This window comes from Gobio gobio (assembly GCF_949357685.1).
Source record: "Gobio gobio genome assembly, chromosome: 16".
In the NCBI taxonomy this organism is placed as follows: domain Eukaryota; kingdom Metazoa; phylum Chordata; class Actinopteri; order Cypriniformes; family Gobionidae; genus Gobio; species Gobio gobio.
The window spans coordinates 5384367-5406386 of NC_137109.1; the positions used below are offsets into that span (position 1 = coordinate 5384367).

At 36.5% G+C, this 22020-nt stretch overlaps 1 protein-coding gene across 1 annotated transcript in view; it reads right to left on the minus strand.

Annotated features, from left to right (window-relative positions):
- Nucleotides 1-22020, minus strand: part of nlgn3a (neuroligin 3a) — a 305661-nt gene that overhangs the window by 191518 nt on the left and 92123 nt on the right. The window lies entirely within an intron of this gene.

Sequence of the window (22020 nt, forward strand, 5' to 3'; positions counted from 1 at the left end):
CCTACTTGGCAAAATCCAAGTGATTCATGTCTTAAAACACTTGGAAAAGGATCAGAGAAGTGAGGTCAATCTTTTAAAGTGCTTCTTTTATGAAAAATATTAAAATGCATGTTGTTATTTTAACCCCCTAAGACCCAGGGAAACTAAGTCTTTTGAATTTAGTATTTGTTCATGTCATTGTTTAGAGCATAAGAAACAAATCAATTTTTTTTAATGATATTTTTTTAATATGTTATGCTATGTCCTCGTACATGGACACCGGGATTCAGTTGTTTAAAAAATAAAATGACGTGAAATGATATGTGTAGGCAAAAACACAACATGTCCTCCAACCAATACGCTTATTTAGGTTGTTTGTCACTTCCCTGTATTTCATGAATTAAAATGAAGTGTCCTGTTGTCAATAGGGGCACAACTTAAGTAAACGCTCCTATGGGCCGTATTTCATGAATTAAAATGAAGTGTCCTGTTGTCGATAGGGGCGCAACTTTAGTAAACGCTCCTATGGGTCGTATTTCAGGATTTTTTTTAACCGAACTTTGTTTAAAGATGATTCTCAACTACGTTATGAACAATAATATGTGGGTGAATTGGTTACACATGGGTTTTCCCATTCAATGCAATGCATCTATACACTGTCTCTAATTTACATATTAATGTGTTCTTGGAGCAACATGTAATGAAAAAAGTGTAATAATGGGAGTAATAGTTGGCAACATTTTCATAATGATATTTCATATGAATATTGATATGTAATTTATTTCCCTATTCACTTGTTGTGTCTCCCAGAATGCCTGATAAACATGCTTTAAGACCCGGTGTCCTCTATTGAGGACATGTATGAAATCAATGCCCTGTTTCCTAACAGAAAGTCATATTTTGACTAGAAACCACGTAACATTTTCCTGAGATGTTGATTTATAACAATATTTTGTAATTATCATTTAAATCTGACTAATTGTTTATCATATTTCCATAAGCGTGCAACATTTGATCATTCGGTCGTTTTTTTAAAGACCAAGGAGAAGCTGTTGTCAAAACATTTGGTATGAAAAGCCCTGAATGTGCTCTTTCCAGTACATCCAGACTTAATGTATGGTGTCAGAGAAATTCACAAAAATATAATGTCCTCATACGAGGACAGTGGCACCCAGGAGGTTGAGAAGTGCAAAGTTTTAGCAGTACAAACATGTCTAAAGACCTGTTTCATGTGTGTGTTGTAGTGCAGGTGTGTGGCGTTACACTGTTAGGTGAAGTTGAATGAATGCATTGTTTGAGAGAGGAGGCAGCTGTGACACCTGAGGCGAGAAAGCTCTGTCACTTCCAATGTCCTTTATGGAGCGTCTGGATTTAATGGCATCATGTTGCAGTTCCCATCAACTATATTATTTTTCATTGAGAGTGTTCACACTCCAAACGTGTCTGCGTTAATATATGGCTGATGTTACACGTCAGAGAAAATCTAATTTGGAAATGTTTCAAATCAAAGGCAAAATCAATAACATCAATGCATGATGAATTCAGCGAATGAAGGCTGATGTCATTTCTTACGCACAGGCAATGCATATAACAGCTGATTCCTGTCATTCAGATAGACTGGGATGGGAACTATATGCAATTTTATGATACTGGTTCCTTAACGACGGTAACGATTGTAATTTTGAGCAATATTGTTTTTTTTAAATTATATTTAGTGTTTTTTTTCATACTTTACAATAAGGTTAACATAGTAGATAACATGCAATAACAATGAACAATACCTTGAAAGGATTTCTGTGGATTATATGATCAAAACGTTATGACAACATGTGCTTTTACATTGCTTAAACCCATCAAAATAAGTTAAGCCATTTTTCAACTTTAAGTTATTCAATATTCATGTTGATGTCATTTAAGTTGAAATTACTTAAACGTCCATGTTGATTGTACTTTCGATATGTACTAATGCAATGTTAAAATTAAGTTGTATTTGTTAATACTATTCACTGAGATTGAGTTAATATTATTAATAAACAGTCATTTTCATTTACTAATGTGAACAAATCTGTAACAAATACTACTTAATGCATTAACTAATGCAACTTTATTGTACCATACCATCAGATTTTATGAACAACATATTACACTGTAAAAAAAAAAAAAAAAAAAAAAAAAATATATATATATATATATATATATATATATATATATATATATATATATATATATATATATATATATATATATATATATATATATATATATATATATATATATATATATATATATATATATATATATTTAAAAAGTAAGTTACCTGGTTGCCTTAAAATTTTGAGTTCATTGAAATAAAAAAATTGAATTAATACAATGAACATTTTTGAGAATCGACATCACCCTTTATTCGAATATTATTAAAATATGTTGTAAGCATATTGCGTAATTGTGTGTTTTATTTGTAATAATGCAGTGAAACATGCCAAATTGTGCTATTTTCATGATTTATCACAACATTGTTTTTAAATTTGTGTGGTTCAGATACAATAATATTTTGAGTTTCTATTTGTTAAACCAATTTCCTTCATTGTATTAACTCAAATTTTTTATTTCAATGAACTCAAAATTTTAAGGCAACCAGGTTACTTACTTTTTTAAAGTTAAACCAACAATATTTTTTCACAGTGTAGTAATGATTTGAGTCTCACAAGACTTCATATTGAGTTGGACATTATAAAGACAATGATTCAATAATTGAGCAAGACATGACTTCGATTTTTGGGTCTTGTCACAAAGAAAAAGTAATTTGTTCATGAACCGGACTGCACTGTTCACTTTGACATTGCACTGCACTTATTTTTCACCTATAAAACACCATTTAGTTTGCTTGTAGCCCCACCATTTTAGTACAGTATTTCATTCGTATCATCATCAAAATGCGCATGTTCAAGGACAGTCGACAGAAATGAATTGGTTTAAAACGTAGCTGGTTCTGAATGAGATGCCCAGCTCTACTCAGCACTAGAGCACTTTATATCCCGCTGATATTAACCTCAGAGGACGGCAGCCCATCTGGTCCACCGTCTCTCCATACACTTCAGCTTTTACAGTGAGCTAATACAGCCTCTTTGACCTATGCGTCAGTGTAAAAGCTCACTGAATGTAAAGTGCATCCCATTCTGAAGAGCAGGAGAAGTGGGTCAGAGTGACAATGGATTGAGCCCAGATTTACATATCGGAAAGGTCACAATGTGGTGGGGGACCTATTGGCGAAATGTTGACTTCTAACAAACCAAGATCGTATTCACTTTACTGTCTGTCTAAAAATCCTCCAGTGGGCTTCTCTGTTTCACAATCTCTCTCATTCCTCAGCGTTTGTCATAATATTTTATCTATTGTTACTTCTGGAATTGAATTTCAATGTGACATATACAGAGGAATATTAAAGACCTCCTGTGGTGAAAATCAGGTTTTTTAATATTGTTTATATGTCTGTGTTTTTCTTTTTTAAATGCTTCCATGTCTGAAAGTCAACAGCATTGCTGAGTATTTTGTCGTATAATGCCCCTTTTTACAAGATGATTTGACAAAAATCATGATGACAAAATAAATCTCTGATGTCCCCAGAGTGTGTATGAGAGAGAAGTTTTAGCTCAAAATACCCCACAGATAATTTTTATAGCATGTTAAAATTGTCATTATTTTGTGTGTGTCCCTTTAAATGCCAATGAGCTGCTGCTCCCCACCCTCTTTCAGGAAGAGGGCGGAGCTGCAATGGCTTGTGTTAGCAGCTCCGATTACCTCATGCTGAAAATATCAGAAACTATTCAGCTTTTTATGTTCAAACCGGATTCGGACAATGATGGAGAGACTCAAGAAGAACAGACAACATGTAGAACGAGACAGGACGTTTCTGAAGGGATAGTTGATGAATTTATGAGTTAACGATCTTCAGTCATTGATTAGCATATTCTGTCATTATAATCTATAAAGCGCTGGTGTGGGAACTGTTGTGAGATGAGCAGAGAATATCTGCTGATTAAGAGAGAACAGGGATAGTTTAGTATAATTACGGTTATAACTTATGTTGTCATCTTGCTTTATGACATGCGATTGCATTTGTGTTCATACTGTATAGCAATAAACGTGAAAGACGAATGACAGCTTGATCTCGACTACAACAACTCTTCCTCTTACCGACGTGTTCCCGGGGGTGGGGTTTATGTACATTTTAGGGTTAGTGATGTCACTAACCCGTAAACATGCTCGTTTGTTGTAGTCCTTAAAAAGTGATTTCTTTAAAATAAAATATCTCCCTTTGCTTTGAACTTTGAGTGTCGTAACTTTGCAGATGTTGTTAATGCTCAAACAGCGACACTACACACTCACTACAGTTAAAAAAGTCAAATCATAATCAACCACCTCTTTGAAACTGCAGTGAACCGAAGGTAGTCTCAAAAACGCCTGTTTCCTACTGTCACAAACATGTGACCAATCCCGTCACAAGGGGGCGAGGCTTTTCTCCACTGACTTTCTATGATGTTCAAAGGTTTTCTAAAGATGCTGATTTTCAGAAAGCCGCTGTCTGACTCTGAGATGACGAACGGGAACATGGTTTGTGTGACATTAGCACCACATTATTAGCTTTTTGATAACGTAGTCAAGCCAAAGGCTAATCATATTAATTACCGTTATGTGTCCGACGCTGTAGAGCGCGAAACATAAAACGCATTACCATGCGGATACATGGACTTGTAGACGAGCCAGTATAATTCACTCTTCCTCGTCTTCGTCTGATTCAGCTTCTGGCTGAATTCAACCAGTAATGCAGCGTTTACTACAGTTTAGCGAGTGGATCAGGTGAGTAAGTGGAGGCGGGGCTAATTTGCATATTCATGGTTTCACGCATACTAAATGAAGCAAGGGTGTGGAGTTAGATTCAATCTACTTTAAAGCAGAAATTATTTTCGCAGGAAACACTTTAAATATGTCCTTTAGATGATCAAAGATAAAATCATTTCAGGATAAAATGATTGATTGCAGGGGGACTTTAAGTATCAAATTGAGGTGAACAATTGACTGGAAACAGTTCTTAAAAGTCAGCATGAAATGTGATTCTCAAACCATTTTACTTCTGTAATGCGAGGTATTTCCAAGTGCAACATGATCAAAATGCAGAGTGGAGCTTATTCTATCCAGCAGGAACTGATGAGATGGTGAAAAGTGGGCGTTCTGTAACAAAATGGCTCGGGTCAAGAATAAAAATAATGAGTAGTACTTTATTTTACAGTCTTGTTCCGCATGTACATACTATGTACTTATTATAATTACAATAACTGGGTGATAAGTACTAACACTGAACCTAATCTTAGCTCATGTAGTTATCATATATTGGCCAGTACTTTCTTAGGTAAGTACACTGTAAGTACACATACTGTAAAATACAGTGCAACTGAATAATGCCTGTAAAAAGCTATCCGTTAGCATTCCCATTCATTTCAAAGGCAGTTGCTCAGCTGGCCTGTGACTGTCCAACCTGTTTGCTGCCATTTGTGTTCATGACCCCTAAACCTAACCATTCGTCAACTGTGTAAAACCAGCTCTTTGTTTATACGAAGGTATTCATACGTACACTTTACAATAAGGTTTCATTTGTTAACATTAGTTAATGAACCTGAACAAACAATGAACAGTTGTATTTTTATTCATGTCAACAACGATTAATAACAAATTTATTGCTCATTGTTAGTTAATATTAGTTAATGCATTATCATTTACATGTACCATGTACTGACAGAATCTAAAATGTTAGCAGTATTACTTACAGCCAGTGTTGGGGAAACGCAATAAAAGTAACTTGAGTCATGTTATCAGATTACTTTTTTAAAGTAATAAGTCATTTTAAAGTTTACAACAAAATATCTGAGTTACTTTATCATATACTTTTTGTATCCCCATTTATCGACCTCTACTGTACCAGTGTGAATTTGCCAACGCTATCTCACGACCAATTTGTATGTATTTTTTTTTACCTCACTCATATGAATTTTTACTATTTGCCTCAACCCCAGTGACGGGTGGGTTTAGGGATGGGGTTAGGGGTAGGTAATTCACACAAATGTATACAAATTGGGCAATTCGTAAAATACGTACGATTTAGCAAAAATCGTACAAATTCTTATGACCTCACTCAAATTAGCCACTTTATAAAATACGTGCAAATTGCTGTGAGATCAGGTTGGAATTTGCATATTTCTTTCAGCCTGAGTCTTATTCATTTCACTTTTGGTGTCAAAGGGACTTTTTTTTGTTACTAAAAAACAAACATGCAAGCCCAGCCCAGGGATTTGGCATGATCTTGGATTGTTTGGTTCTTCGAAGCTCATCCTGGACTTGCTGTCATAGCAACAGGTCTGTAAGATCAAATCTGCTCAGGAGCGGCTTATTTCATGTAAACAGGATTAGATTGCATCTTTTTAAGCGACGTTGATACTTAAAATGTGTCCCAATCACTGCTACTTTATTACAAGAGTGCCTTACTGAACCAGGGGCAATAATAATTTTAAATAATAATAATATAACAATTATTTTAAAATAATATCATAATGTTGTGTATAAAACGATAGACACAGCCACTTGATTGAGAGATGTATTTGTGTTGGAATAATTACTTTACCATTTTATTGGAGTCTTAGTCTTACACATGCTGTACAGTCTCTGAGCCGTGCATTCATTTCATTAGTGACAGATAGTATTATGGGATGGCTTGATGCATCTCTGCGCAGGAGATGCAGAAAACTTGATCTTGACCCTTAAGAAATTGTAATGCTGTCACGTAACAAATCTGCTTCAAACTGAATTAAAAATAAAACAAATTGCTAATTACAACCTTGAAATAAAAATGTAAAGGGTGTACAGATACTATAAAACCGTGAATATAAATAATTGGGAATCATGTTTAAATAAAACAGTGCACATTTCATGTATCTATTATACATTTTATGTTGGTTTGGTCGTTTGGCGGTTTCCTTATAAAGGTCCAGAATTTTTTTTTTTTTTTTTATTTGTCAAGGTGTCTTTTTTAATGATATGTCATTATGTTGCTGTCTTGCTGCAAGCCAATCGCAGCACGGCTGATCGTGGTTTCGAATGTGCAGTAATTCCAGATAATTTAATCCAGATATTTTAATCCAACCTAGCCAGAGATCAGTTCACGATTAAAAGATCTGGGATCTGTCAGATCATCTCAGATGTATTAAGCGAGGTACGAAGAACGGACCCCTGATGAGAAAAAGCAAAGTAAACTAACCCTAACCCTAACGTAATGCATTACTTTCCGTTTAAAGTAGTTTCTTTTTTTAACGCAATATTTTAATTAATTAGTAACTTTCCCCAACACTGTTTATGGCTATAGAAATATAACATATTTATGAATCTTTATATCATAAATCACATTGTATATTTACATTTGTACGATGTTATAGATCTATTTTATATCTCTTAACCCTACCCTTATACCAAAACATAACCACCAACAGTATAAATGTAACCGGCAGAACAAAAATGTACATATTAAAAACATAGTTTTATCTGTTAAACCTAACCCTAACCATTTTTGTGAACAAGTGCATAACTCATTCAAATACATAAACCACCTGAAACACGGCATGTCCCAATCTGTGATGAAACCTTCATCATAAACCGGTATTTGATGGTTATGATCGCTCCTGAGGATGGAGCTCATTGAATATAGACCTGAATTTGGGTCTGTTTATCATCCAACACAGTCATATGATTTTGAAGATTTGAATTTTGATCATTTTACGGTGAATTTGTGGTATATTTGATGGCCATTTTCTTGAGTCACAGCATATTCAGAAATCTACTTTTGTACAATGAAAAATTATCATTTTAACATTCATAAGATTGTTCTTATTGTATGTAAATGATTTACCTTTTAAATGCTGTAAATGCGTCAACATCATGTATTTTAGTATCTATGCAAATGTAAGTAAATGCACGGATACTCATGAATGAACTAGTTGATGAAACACATAACAGGCAGACAAAACCATCTCTCCTTCTTTTCCAGATACAGGAACACTTGATTAAATGCGTAGATATGAAAGCGTAATCAATATTTGTTTTTGAAAAATACACAAGCATGACTCATTTAACCTGCAACAATATCAAGCCATTCTGAGAAACAAGTTTTCCTCTCTAAAATATCGATGCCCTTTCTGTGAGTCTATTGACGCCTCAGATTTCTCTTTGAAAGCGATGAGTTAGTAAACAGAAGCTAAAGGCACTTTTGCCATCTTTCTAGAAACATGCAACAGGATCAGACACCTTGAATATTTGCTGTTATTGCCATAAACTCATCTTTTCATCTAAAGCAAAGTGTAAAAAACACTGACTATTGGTTAGTTATTATTGTCTCCACTCGTGGCCTAGGGGACGACAGCACAAAGGAAAGCTGTTTCTGAAGACTTAGAGTAAAGTGGACTAATGAATTGTGTACAATAAAACCAGGGACATGTTGCAGAGGAAGAGAATAGGGCCAATTCTGATTTGAAAGGTTAAGGAGACTATAATCCTAGAGGAAGGACAGCCAAAAATTTACACCAGGGCTTTAGTAGCCCGGAGGACTTTTATATCACAGCCTTTTGTTTTTATTACAAGTGCTGGATAAATAGAGGACCGCATTATGAGCTGTCCTTGCCGTTAAAACCGCCGCGCCAATAACCAAGAGCGACTGCGAAGAGCGCTTATGAAAAAAACAACGGCGCTCGGAAACCGATGATTACATTAAGACAGCTGAAATATTGTATGGAAAACCTCAGCAGTTTCTAAAGAACGTTATTGAAGACATACATTGTGATTTTGGAGTGGATGAGCCAGCGATGTATAGACCTTGGAAGAATAACCGGCTCTTTATAGAAGGACTAAGCACAAAGACGCTGCGCTCTGATACACTGGGCCAGCGAGCAGTGTGGGATCCGAAGGAAAACTTCCTGGATAAGCTGTGTCTTGCATCTCAAGTCGAACTGAATGAAGCGCCACTGGCAAGACTCGGCTCACGCCAGGCCTATGGGCTGCCACACATTTAAAAGAGCTGTTCCATATCAAGCGGAGGGGACATCCGCTTCCCTTGCGCCTTTCTTCCTTAACTTCCGCCCACCCCTTTCTCCGTTTATGCCATTGCTGTTTGCCATGCAATTTCTCTAGCCTGAGGCTGCACACGCACACAATCCTCTGTAAAGTTGAGCGATCCAAAAACGATTTCCATGCTATTTTATTGTCTGTCACTGCTCAGTCGGAGCCTGGTTCGGATTCCAACACTTAGCCGTTTCCATCATGCTGGCAGACTGCCGGAATATGACGGCCTGTCCAATCCGTCTTTCTCGTGGGATAAAAACGCTGCTACTCTCTGAATGCCGTGTAAAAACGCTCTCCGGTTTGATCCCGTCTCTCAAACAATTAAGCTGCACCAAAGCAGGAATTCTCCCTTAATAATTTGAAACAGCTCCCTGAGAGATTCCATCATCCATGTGCGTTTCATAGGAAATGTGTAGCCGGAATATTATGTAAATAGAAGCAAATAAACATAATTGACCATGTACTTGGGGAATGGTATTAATGCAATCTTTAAAAAAACACCCTTTAGGCATTAAACGTTCTGTTAGCAGCAGGGAGATCTTAAACTGAATTTATAAACGGAACTAGATCGCACTGAAGTTTAGACTACACAATTCATTAAAAGTGCCTCCCGCTGGCATCCCATGTATGGTGTATGTATATAAAATATTCAGCATGTTCGGAATAGAAAATATGTATAGTTTGGCTTGCAAATAGTTTGGTGATACGGCCCTATGCATTAACAATAGTTACTGCAGTAGCATAACAATGAACACTTTTACAGCCATTAATCTTGGTTAATGTTAATTTCTACTTATGCTAATACACTTTAACATTTCAAGTTGTATAAATTAGCATTAGTTAATGCAGGGATCTGTGACTCTAGGGAGTTTGCAGCGCTTGTCTGATCTCAACCCAAGCTACGATTAAGACGCTAAACGTTTCATTGTCTCTACCATATTAAGTCAAGTATAATTTACATATACTGTACGACCCTATATATAAATATTGATAGCTTTAATGGTCAAGTATATACATAACATTCATTTGGTACAATTTTATCAGGGGTCACGGAACTTTAAAATGGTGATTTCCAGGGCTGGAATAAATAAATGGAGATTAATAAAAAGTGCATGGGAAATTCAATACTGAATAAATGTTTCCTATTTAATATCATCTTATTTGAACATGTTGTCTACTAGACATTGCTCTTTGCGTGTGTGGTCTCTATAAAACTATTTTGAATTATGATGATTATTATAAGGGTGACCATATTTTGATTGCCAAAAACCAGGACACTCGGCCCGGCAATGAGATACTCAAATGATACTCCAAGTTTACTAAAAGATGCCTTATTAATTTCAATACATTTACAGTATGCCCCCGCTGTATTGATAGAAAATTGTTATATTAGGGCCAGGACAGGACTTGACACCAGGACATGTCCTGGGAAAACAGGGCATTTGGTCACCCTATTATTATTATTTTATTGAGTAGACACTAGAGGCTGTAATGAAAGGTCATTGTGAATTGTTGTATATATAAGGGGTCCTTGGTCTGAAAAAGGATGTCGAATTGATCCTTATCACACTCTAAAAACACTTGTTTCAACCCATGTTTGGGTCAAATATAGACAAACCCAACCATTGGGTTTTAAAATGAAATTTAATTTAAAAATGTAAACCAATAGTTGGGTTTGTCCCACAGTTCACCAACTGGCTGTGAAAATGGCTCCATAAATCTTGGCATTGGAAAAGTCTCTTCTATGTGCTGTACTACGGATCTTTGTCATGTGGAAAATGCTCCAGGTGTTGTACTTTACTGCCATAGAATAATTTGCAGTCATAAAATGTTTAAAAGAGCAATTATTACACTCTAAAAAAAATGATGGGTTGTTTCAACGGTCAAATATGGACCTATCCGTTGGGTTTAAAATTTGAATTTAAATGGTCCATATTTGACGCAAACAACACTTTAAAAAATGCTGGGTTAAAAACAACCCAAGTTGGGTTGAAAGTGGACTAACCCAGCAATTGGATTGTTTTAACCCAGTGAATGGGTTAAATGTTTGCTTAAAACAACCCAATCGCTGGGTTAAAACAACCCAATTGCTGGGTTAGTCCATTTTCATCCCAACCCAGCATTTTTTAGAGTGATGGGTTGAAACAACTCAGCATTTTTTAGAGTGTATAAAGCGTCACACATTTTACATCCATCAAGCAATGACCCTACATGTCTTTGGCTAAACTTGGAGGGTTACTAACACTGCAGTTTTGCAGGCCGATGGTATGTTCTAATGCAAAACACCATTTGATGGCTATGATTGGATGCACAGCCTTCTTTTGAAAGTTGATGAGCCAATTTATTGTGTTATTTTGTTCCCAATTAAAGGCAGATTATCATTTTATTACTGACATTTAGCAGTTTTCCCCTGCTGTTTATGACCCTTTCAGAACAGACATGTGACCCATCTTCATGACATAATAGCTTCACAAAAGTAGAACCACTGCTTTAAGGTCAACATGAAACCAGATTTGCTTTGATTACTTACTTAAAGGGGACCTGTTATACAAAATTCACTTTTATAAGGTGTTTAAACACACATGTGTGTAAACAACCAGCCTATAATGGTAAAAATCCACCCACTCCTTTTTATAATCCCCATAAATCATAAACAATCTCTCCAAACGTGCGGTTCCAGATTTCCCCCAGAAGCCCCGCCCACAACGGATGACGATCTGCCCTATTAGCATAGATCCCGCCCTCAGTGAGCCGCAGCAGTCCGGCAGTTCTGCTGGAGATTTACATGTCTGCACAAAAAAAAACATTACAAATGTTCTGTTATTGGATGTACCCGCGAACATAACAGTCTCCATAGACTCCCAACATGAGAGCCACTGAGGACACTGGGGTTGAATTTAATTTATGAAGGAAATATGCCAAAGAAAGTCGTTATGTGTGCAAATTATTTTACACCTGCTTCAAAAACGAGGGTCAGATCAATGCTGGATATGAACAAAAGTTGTTTCTGAAAGATTTTTAACTTATGATTTTTAAGATTTTTTGACGGTCGAGTTGAATCAACTTAACTCCACAACAAGTACATAAATTCATCAACTAACTATTCAAAAACATTGTAAAGTCTCTCCATCAGTGTCCGACAACTGACAATTTCTGACATTTTGGTGCGTGTGACTGTCCAGTTTTGTTGTTGCCAGAGTATCGGAAGCATGAGCCTCTTCTGGAAAGGGGGCGGGGAGCAACAGCTCATTTGCATTTAAAGGGACACACACAAACAAGGCATGTTTTTGCTCGTACCCAAATAGGGACAAATTTGACAAGCTATAATAAATAATCTGTGGGGTGTTTTGAGCTGAAACTTCACAGACATATTCTGGAGACACCTGAGATTTATATTACATCTTGTGAAAAGGGGCATAGTAGATCCCTTTTAATGTTCCTGGCCTTATTGTGAATGATTTATTATTCCAAAGAAACCCCAATACATTTTGGGTTCACTGTCATGTTTTCATGTCTTTTTATTTTTTATTCAGTTGTATCTCATGTCATCAGTCACTGCCTATAGACTATACAGACCTCATGTTTCTATTGTTCAGCTGTGATGCTGTAACCCGCTGTCGGTGACTCTAGTTTAGTCAAGTCAAGTTCACATTTATGTTCATGTTATGTTCTTAGTCAAGTTTAGTTCACGTCACCGTCTTGTTCTGTTCACTTTGCATTATATGTGAATAAACTGCATACGGGTTCTTAACTACAGCTCACCTCCAGGATCTTTGAATCCTCTTTTTTAACCTCCCACTTCCAACAAACTGTTATATATAGACGTGCTTTTACTTTTTCCAAAAAAATAAAATGATAATACTTTTTACTTTTTTTTTTTTTTTATCGCTGAATGTGCTGTTTCACTTGGAAATACCAACCCAATCTCATGGAAAATGGTCTCACGAATTGGTATGATTTTTGTTAAATTGAACGTATTTGACGAGTTGGTAAATTCGTATAATTTGGTACGAATGACCTAACCTCAAACCCCGCCCCTAAACCTACCCATATCACTGCAGTATAGACAAATCATACGAATTCAAACGAGTGAGGTCGTACGAATTTGTACGAATTAGCCACTTTGTACAAATACATACGAATTGGTCGTGAGATAGCGTTGGGAAATACATGCCACATTGGCCGTATTTACACTGCAGATCTTGATGCACAATCCTGATTTGGTGACTATTTCCTATTTTTTGACGACCTGCTTACATCATCTTTTAAAAGTGACCCGTATCCGATTTTTGCATGTACACTATACACTGGCAAAACAGCCCAAGACGCTCTGACCCGGAAAAGGAAGTAAAACGTCCCGATACGCAATGGATGCAGATTAAATGATTATTCAATGTTTTGCCACACTTGCTTTCCACACTACCACACATTTTGTTTTTATAAAAATATAAACTTAACAGATTATAATGATGTATAACACTTGCCTGAATGATAAAAAACGACAGAGTTATTTGAGTCTCTTTGGCACTGATAAGAAAAAAAGAGAGCCGACCGCGCCGGCGCGACCGCTGACTCGAGAGGGTTAAAGGTTAGCAAAACATTGCTCTCGTAAAGCGGAGAAAAAAAGAGGAGATCTCCTGTGGCAGCCTGGGCAAATTTAGCGATGTTCGTGTCCACCTGAGTTGACGTCATTCATCTCCGTCCCTTTTTCAATGACGTACGACTCGCATTTACTGGGGAATATCTGATTTGACCGCTTACATGGCAGACGCAAAAGCACGTATCCGAATCGGATTTATTACCTGAATCTGATCTGAGGAATTCATGCCTTTTTTTCCTGCTTACATGTTCACGTCATATCCGATCTGTGCCACATGAGAGGGAAAAATCGGAATTGGGTCACTTGAACCATGCAGTGTAAATGGGGCCATTATGGAAGTCAATGGATTTTAATGTGTTTGTGAAAACAACACGATTGCATCCAAAATTCAAGATCAAATTACGTCAAAAATACTCGGTGAAGCTGATATGACAAAGCAAAAAAAAAGAAAGAAATTGCAGTGAAAAGGCAATTTCATAAAATGTCAATGGATCAATTTTGAGGGATTAGAAATAAGATTTTAAAGCGAATGTGGAATTAAGGTTGTGTCATTTATTTTTTTCCATCCCTCAAAAAAAAAAAAAAAGCTCTTGCCAAATCAGCTGGCAAAGGTTTGAAGTGTTTGTGCACAATAATGTTCTTCAAGGGAACTTTAATGTGTTCACTAAATGTAAGACCTTTTAAAGCTGTGTGTGTGTGTGTGTGTGTGTGTGTGAGAGAGAGAGAGAGAGAGAGAGAGATGTGTACCTCCATTCTCTGTCACATTTTCAGCTTCTCCACCAAACATAATGTCTTGATAAAATTTTCCTTTTGTAAATCCCTACGGCAAATTGGATTGAAACAGCTCGGCAGAGTGGATAGACCATCAACAGGCTCTTAGAGCACAAGCGTACTGTTGCCTGGCAACCCTTACTGATGATTTTATGTTATGCAAATTTGTCGGAATTTACATAAGATTCCATGTTGCTGCATGTTGAGACTAATAGGTTATTTTTTGGTGTGATCAAAAAGGATTGCACTCTAACAACTAAAGCCCTAATTTTGGAGTTCAGAATCGTCGTGCTTTCTAATGCAAATGTTTGCGTTACGAGTTACAAAACTTCAGATGCTCTTATGTTAATATATTACGTGCTATTAGGATAATCAACGTGTAGCCTTGTGCAAACACAAACAAACCAACCATTTAATTCAGGCAATCATTTGGCTTAAAACAAAAATAGCATTCAGGTTAATGCTAATTTAAGCTATCAGCCATAATATATGTAGATTCAGCAAATCTAAGTACATGAAGAAAAGGAAATAAAGGAGTAAATGCTTGCTCCGCTCGCTCCTGACCCATATACAGACAGACGGCTCCTCTGGGGAGGGCTTGTTCCCGTAAGACTTTCCCTCACACCACATAGATCATTTAACCGACAGCGCAAACTCACTGCAAATTTGTTCCAAACTGTAGTTTCCCCCTGAACGCTGTTGTTAATAGTTGAGCAGCAGCTGCTGCTGTGTAAAGACATTGGTTTTGATGCTTTGCTGTTATTTACATTTCTCATAACAAGATCACGGGAGACTGTGACGGAAGTGCGCATTTTTACACTCGGATTCTGGAAGCTTTTTGGGGAACATGTTGGCGTAATCTGATGCAGAACACAATGCCATTATTCCTCAGACACTCCTTCTACAAACGTGACAGATTTTGCAGTTTTGTTAGCTTTGAATAGGACATTTTGACTAAAATCACGAGGTGAAGACTGCAGTGTATATGTAAGCGGGTCACCTCACGGGGGCGGCCATGTTGAGATCACATGACCAGCTGAATAACGCTCGCTTCATTTTTGTAACTCCCCTGTTCTTGGACAATTTTGCTGGTGGAATAATTAAATGATGGCAGGCTGTATATCTCTGGTGCATTTTTAAAAGTAAACGTTTGCTTTTGTCTAATGCTTCATCCACACCACTAGGTGTCAGTATCAGTCCAAGACATTGAGCAGTGCAACATAAATAAAAAATAAAAGGTTTTTAAATTTTGAACATGATGTTTTTCATTTCTATGGAAGCTTGTTTCCCCCAAGGAATAAAAAAGGTAATAGAGTATATTAGTGCCCACTTTTTTTCAGAGGCGCTGGTTCTGGAAGTTTTTTTCCCATTCATTTTTCCCATACGGATTGGAAAAAAGTATTTGTTAAAGCATTATAAGCCATTAACCAAACCAACCAGCTATGAGGTAAATCACAACACTACAAAATTTTAATTTGAAGCAAAAAATATTTTTGAAAATCGGACAAAAATACATGACCCTATCTGCTTTAGTGAGGGAAAAAACTACAATCCCATGAATCATTTTAAGTATTTTGAGAGCATACGGAGATCGACTCGATTACGTCACTCCCAGTGCTTCATTTGGAGTGGGCGGAGCTAAAGAGCTCTTTTGGTGTGTGTTACTTTTTCAGCTCTCTGATTGGTGGGATTTTTCCAAGCATTATGGGTAATGTAGTTTTTACCAGAAATTCTGCAGTTAAACAGTTGTTTTAAGAATAAGTTAATATAATGCGCGCTGACGGCTTCAACAGAAGCAAACATTATCGATTAGCTCACAGTACACTGTGAACATTATATGATCAATAAGTTATGACAACATTTTTTATGTGGCTTTAACAAAATAAGTTACGCAAATTTCCACTTGTTGTTCAGAAGTTATATAAGATTCAACTCATTTTAAAGTCAGATTAATGTCATTTATGTTGAAATGACTTACACATCCAAGTTAATTGTACTTAAAAATTTAAGGCAGCAGCATTTTTTCATTAATTTTTTTAACGGTATGTCTGTCTTTAAAGGTTTATACATTTCCCGATGGAGAAATTGAATGGAGATTTTACTTCTGTTGCACTTTATTTTGTTTGACTTTGTATCTGTAACGTTGTATTAGTTTTTATCTCGCAATAGCAAGTTTATATCACACAATTCAGACGATATGACAATGTGTGGGTTTACATCCTAACCATTCAGATTTTATGTCTTAACTCAGGATTGCAAGAAAAAAGGCTGAATTGTGAGATAAAAAGTCGCAATTACCTTCTCATTTTTTTTATTCTGTGGTGGAAACAAGCTTCCAATCATTTCAGAAGAACGGCCCTTGTTTCATTATAACCTTTTGTTTTAAGTGTGCTAAATCCAAATACTAACTAATGCATAAATTACTGCCAGAAAATCGATCATTTTGCTGTCATAATAACACACTTTTGTTTTTGTGTAGTTTTTTCTTCAAATGCTTGTTATTCAGAAGTTTTAGGTCTTGGTGAGCTGAGGAACAACTCAGATTTATTAATGAAAATATAATAACAGTATGCATAGACAATATAGAATTAATTAGTTTTCTTTGAAAATGCAAATTGAGTGGTTAGAGAAGGTCACAGGGGTCCATATTCCAATTTGCCCAAAATGCTAATATAAAGGAATATTCGGGTTTAATACAAGCCCCAGTGACGAGAAAGACAGCATCCGTGACATGGACATAATTTTGACTCGTCCTTCAGTTTGAAACAGCACAATATATTTATGACGGAGGTTGATATTGGAAAGTGCCTGCTCTGATGATTTTAGTGCCTGCACTTCTTAACCTATACATTATACGTGTTAACATTAGACTAATGTATTAAAATCACTAGCAATCCTGTCTGAGCAAACCTATATCCAACTTTCACAAAATACACACGAGGGTCTTAGGACGAGAAATGACCTGTAAAGTGCTGTTTACAGAAATAACATCAGAAGTTAATCCACCTAGACAGTAGTCAAGCCACCAAGCAAATGTTTTAGACAACATATAAACAACACATTATTATATGGAAGAATTAAATACAAGCTTCTGCTTTTAAACCCTGTACACTTTCCCCATTGACTTCTACTGTTAACGCACTGTACTATTTTTGTTTGTCTGTTTTAATCTGAGGGGTGAGTCTAAATTATTTTGTGGTTATTGACAAGTCACAGATGCTGCCTATACAGCTTAAGTCTCAATTAAATCCAATGCAATCCAATGAATTGCAATGAGAATGGATCCCTAAATTCAGCTGATGTCATTATTACTACTGTTTAAGTGTTTACTCAGAGACGGAATTCATAGTACAGCATGTTTGATGTTGTTATATTCGAGGTTATAATTATTATTGCATAATTATAGGAGATGTGTTGACAAAGCAGCTGTACCCCTGATTAAATAACCTGGAAATTGCCTGTTGAAAAATATTTCAATATTTTATATTACTCCAGTAAAAACCTACATGTAACTAGATAACATTTCAGATGTTGCTTTTAGTCCATATCTGTTGGCTCCAAGGTCATCTATTAAGGTTGCGTTTTCAAAGCAATGCATTGATTTTGACATTGGTGCAGAGGTTTCTGTAATGACAGACTCCATATTGTGGCTGCAGGAACACATATCATCACTCGTGTCATATGATATTACATGTTCTGACACATATCACGCTGTATGACATTTGTGATTCATATCTTACTGTATGATGCTTTGTGTTATGACACAACGCTGAATAAATTGGATGCTGTGTCTAATAAAACATGAGTTCAGCATTACGTATATAATGTATATATAGGTCATTGTCAGGAAACGTTATCATTGTGTGTGTCCCCATGGCTTACTACATGTATAATTAAGAGTAATAAGTCATAGTGATTCATTATTTTAGAGACTGAACTCTTGGTGTGCAATGAAATATAAATTGTAAACAATGCAGCCGAATTGCATGTTACAAGCACCAAACACAAACTGCAAAATTGACTAATTATAGACATTTGTAGATGCTTTTAGGCAAATGGCTGAAAATTAATTAATAAATCTTGTAATATGATTTCATTGCTTATTACTTTTGACCAAACCAATAGGTGGCGCTATCACCAAACTGATGTGGTCTGGTCAGTGTGGGGTGACAATGACACAAGGACAGGGGTTGTGTTCCCAAACACAAGGTGGCACTGCCCCAAAACGTTTTGAGTACCTTCAAAGCATTGTGACGAAGACACTTACCAACTGTTGTGGCAATACGCCAATGCATTCGTAAAATATAGCATTTTATGACAGAATTCAAAATGGCTGATGTCCAAAATGGCCGATATAGGAAAATTGGGTATCATTCAACTCCGCACGCTGCCCCAAATCTAAAGAACTTTTGGCCAAACTGCTCAGAAGTTATAAGCAATAGCCATTTTTCACATCTCCTGACCACTAGGTGGCACTGTGTCGAAACACAGACACCCCTGCAGGTATCCTCAAGTTATGGTTGTCATAACACACACCAAGTTTGGTCTGAATATGCTAAAAGGTTGACATAGCCTCACATCTATTTTGGCATGCTCTTTGTCGAATCTGTTCAGATGATCTGTTTACATTTTCGTGAAAATGTCAGAAACGGTCTGGGAGTTATTCGAAAAATTCAAAATGGCGGAATCATTTTAACAATCGAATTGTCTTGAGACAAGGAATCAGAGAACAAATTAGAAAAAAAAAAAAACATTTCTAGCCCTTACGATACAAAAGTTTGTATATATAATATATATACACGTTTGTATTTGTATAAATGTGAGTGCAGTTTTGGACAGTTGGTGGCACTAGAGGGATTGATGTAGAGACTCCAAATTTGGTGTGGTTAATGTTCAGACTATCCTCTATTTTTGTGCTAAATTTCATAACTCTCCCGCAAGCGTGTATGGGCTGCCATAGACTCCCGTGCCGGAAGAATAATGATAAGAACACTAACGATTACAATAGGTGCCTACACACATCCAGTGCTTGACCCCTAATAATAAAAATAATAAATTGGGTTTTCATTATCTATAAATCATTTATTATCATATCTAGAAACAGTTTTTCTAAAAAAGCTGCATTAATTTTTTGTTAAAAATGTTGAATTAGATTTCCTCCCTGCATTCTCTATTCAACCCTTTTCTGCAATGAAACTTGTCCATTTAAATATAATAATATGAAGTCTTATGGTTCAAATAATTTTCTCTTACAATCTTTAGTATTTAGTAAGCAATTGTGTTGACCTTGTCATGCTCAACACTCAAGAAGGAATATCAAAAATAGTCAAAATTCTGGTGCTTTTATGCCTCCTTGACTGTTGAGCTGACACGGTCCGAGCATATTTGCAAGAGATCAGTGTTGTTGTTTTTTTTCACTGATCTTCACCCTGTGACATTTGTAAGTTTTTAAACATAACAAAGTTGAACATGTGAACACCAGACATTTTTGAAAGAGAACAGCCAGCGGTTATTCACACTTTTGGGGGCAAAATTATTTCAATAATATTAACCTTCTGAAACGAAAATGACAAAAATAAATGTATAATAAATAAACTAACATCAATGGCACCATTTCATGAGAATGACTTGCATGTCAACCAGTAAAACTGGGAGTTGTCTACATACAACTTGTATAGTCATTTGAAATAGCACATATTCACACACAGAAAGAAAAAAAACCTATGTTGAAAGAAATATACAGACATTTTTCAACGCTGCTGAGTGCACAAAACTGTGTAGTTGATGGAGATATCCCTTGGGTACGAGAGAGGACGTACCAGTCGCTCTCTTCTCTGTATTTGGCTCCAATGTTGGCTTGCTTACATACCTCCTTTCCTACATATTTTCTTGTTGGGTTTTCTGGCACATTCCTTGGATATTCTTTTGACTGTAAAATGAATAAAAGACTACAAAATAACAGAAGGCTCTGGAAGAAACGTTTGAGGAGAACATGCAACAACGTCACTCCCCCTCCCCACAAGAACAACAAAGAGAACCTGTCCAGAACGTTAGCTGGGGTGCTTTGTCTTTTGGGCAGGAAATATTCCAAAAAAAGGTGGAATTGATTTGCTGCACCCTGGAACACCGGAAGCCTAGTTTCACATGCACTGCTATATAAGACCCTTTACAAGCACAAGAGAAACTGACTGAACTCTTCCTCATCGCAATCCCTGCACCGCTGCATCACTCCAGGTTTTGCATGAGAAATGCACGGCTCTGTTGTACGATGCACCAAATGTGCTTTGAGAATGGGACCAAACAGGTGCAGGGAATTGCTGTAAGTGTGCTCCACAACATTTAAGTCCATTTCGGTTTTATACCTTTCAATTAGACAATAGCTCTGTTCCAAAACATAGTGCACTACCTAGAAAAGCCCTGAGCTCATTGAAAAAATTCTAAGTGAAGTATTCACACCCACCCCAATATTTGTGTACTCAGCCTTATATTTATGAATGTTTTGTCATTTGCTTAGCTACATGCTAATGTTAAACTAACTCTTTAAAAATTAGCCACTTGTGAGGATGCGTTAAAGTACGGATCAGGGGGTGTAACAACCATTTTTACAAATCTGAAGATAGGTCTGAAGATGATCTGAATCGAATTTGGTGAAAATCGGACCACCGGTCTAGGACAGGGGTTCCCAAACACAATGTGGCACTGCCGCCAAACTTTTTGAGTACCTTTAAGGCATCGTGCCGAAGACACTTACCGAATTTTGTAACGATACGCTAATGCATTCATAAAATATAGCATTTTATGTCAAAATTAAAAATGGCTGATATGGGGAAATTTGGTATAATTCAACCCAGCACGCCACACCAAATCTACCGAGATCAGTTTTGTGATTTTTGACCAAACTCTTCAGAAGTTATGAGCAAAAATAGCCATTTTTCGAGTCTCCAGACCACTAGGTGGCACGGTGTTGAAACCGTGCAGGTATCCTCAGGTCATCCTTTTGTCCTTTTATACGCACACTTTTGTCCTTTTGTCCAGCACATGACATGCAGGGAAAAAAAAAACTATTTAGCTAAATCGTGCACATAATTTACAAATTTGTTCCCTCGATTAGCTAAATTGTGCGCACAATTTACTTTTTTTTCTTGCATGTCATGTGTGGGGATCCGTAGTTTTAAGAAAGTTCTTCTCACCACTTTTTGCTAGGTATTGCAATCATTGTGTTTTAAGAGTTTTCTTTTACTTGGGTGAATAATAATAGCTTACCAACTTCATCTCCCATCTGGCAGCGATGGATAAATAAACAATACTTGATAATCCTACTACGGCTAGCACCAAATGAGAACAAACTGTACTGTGACATAAGCATCAATTGACCAATGATAATTTAAAATAGGCACATTAGTGTTTTTCAGTGCATGCCTACTTGGTTTCAAACTGACACTGTCTTTCCATGCCCTCATAATGAACTTTTCACATTTCCTATCCGTCAAAGTCTCCATCAGAGCCGTGTAGGC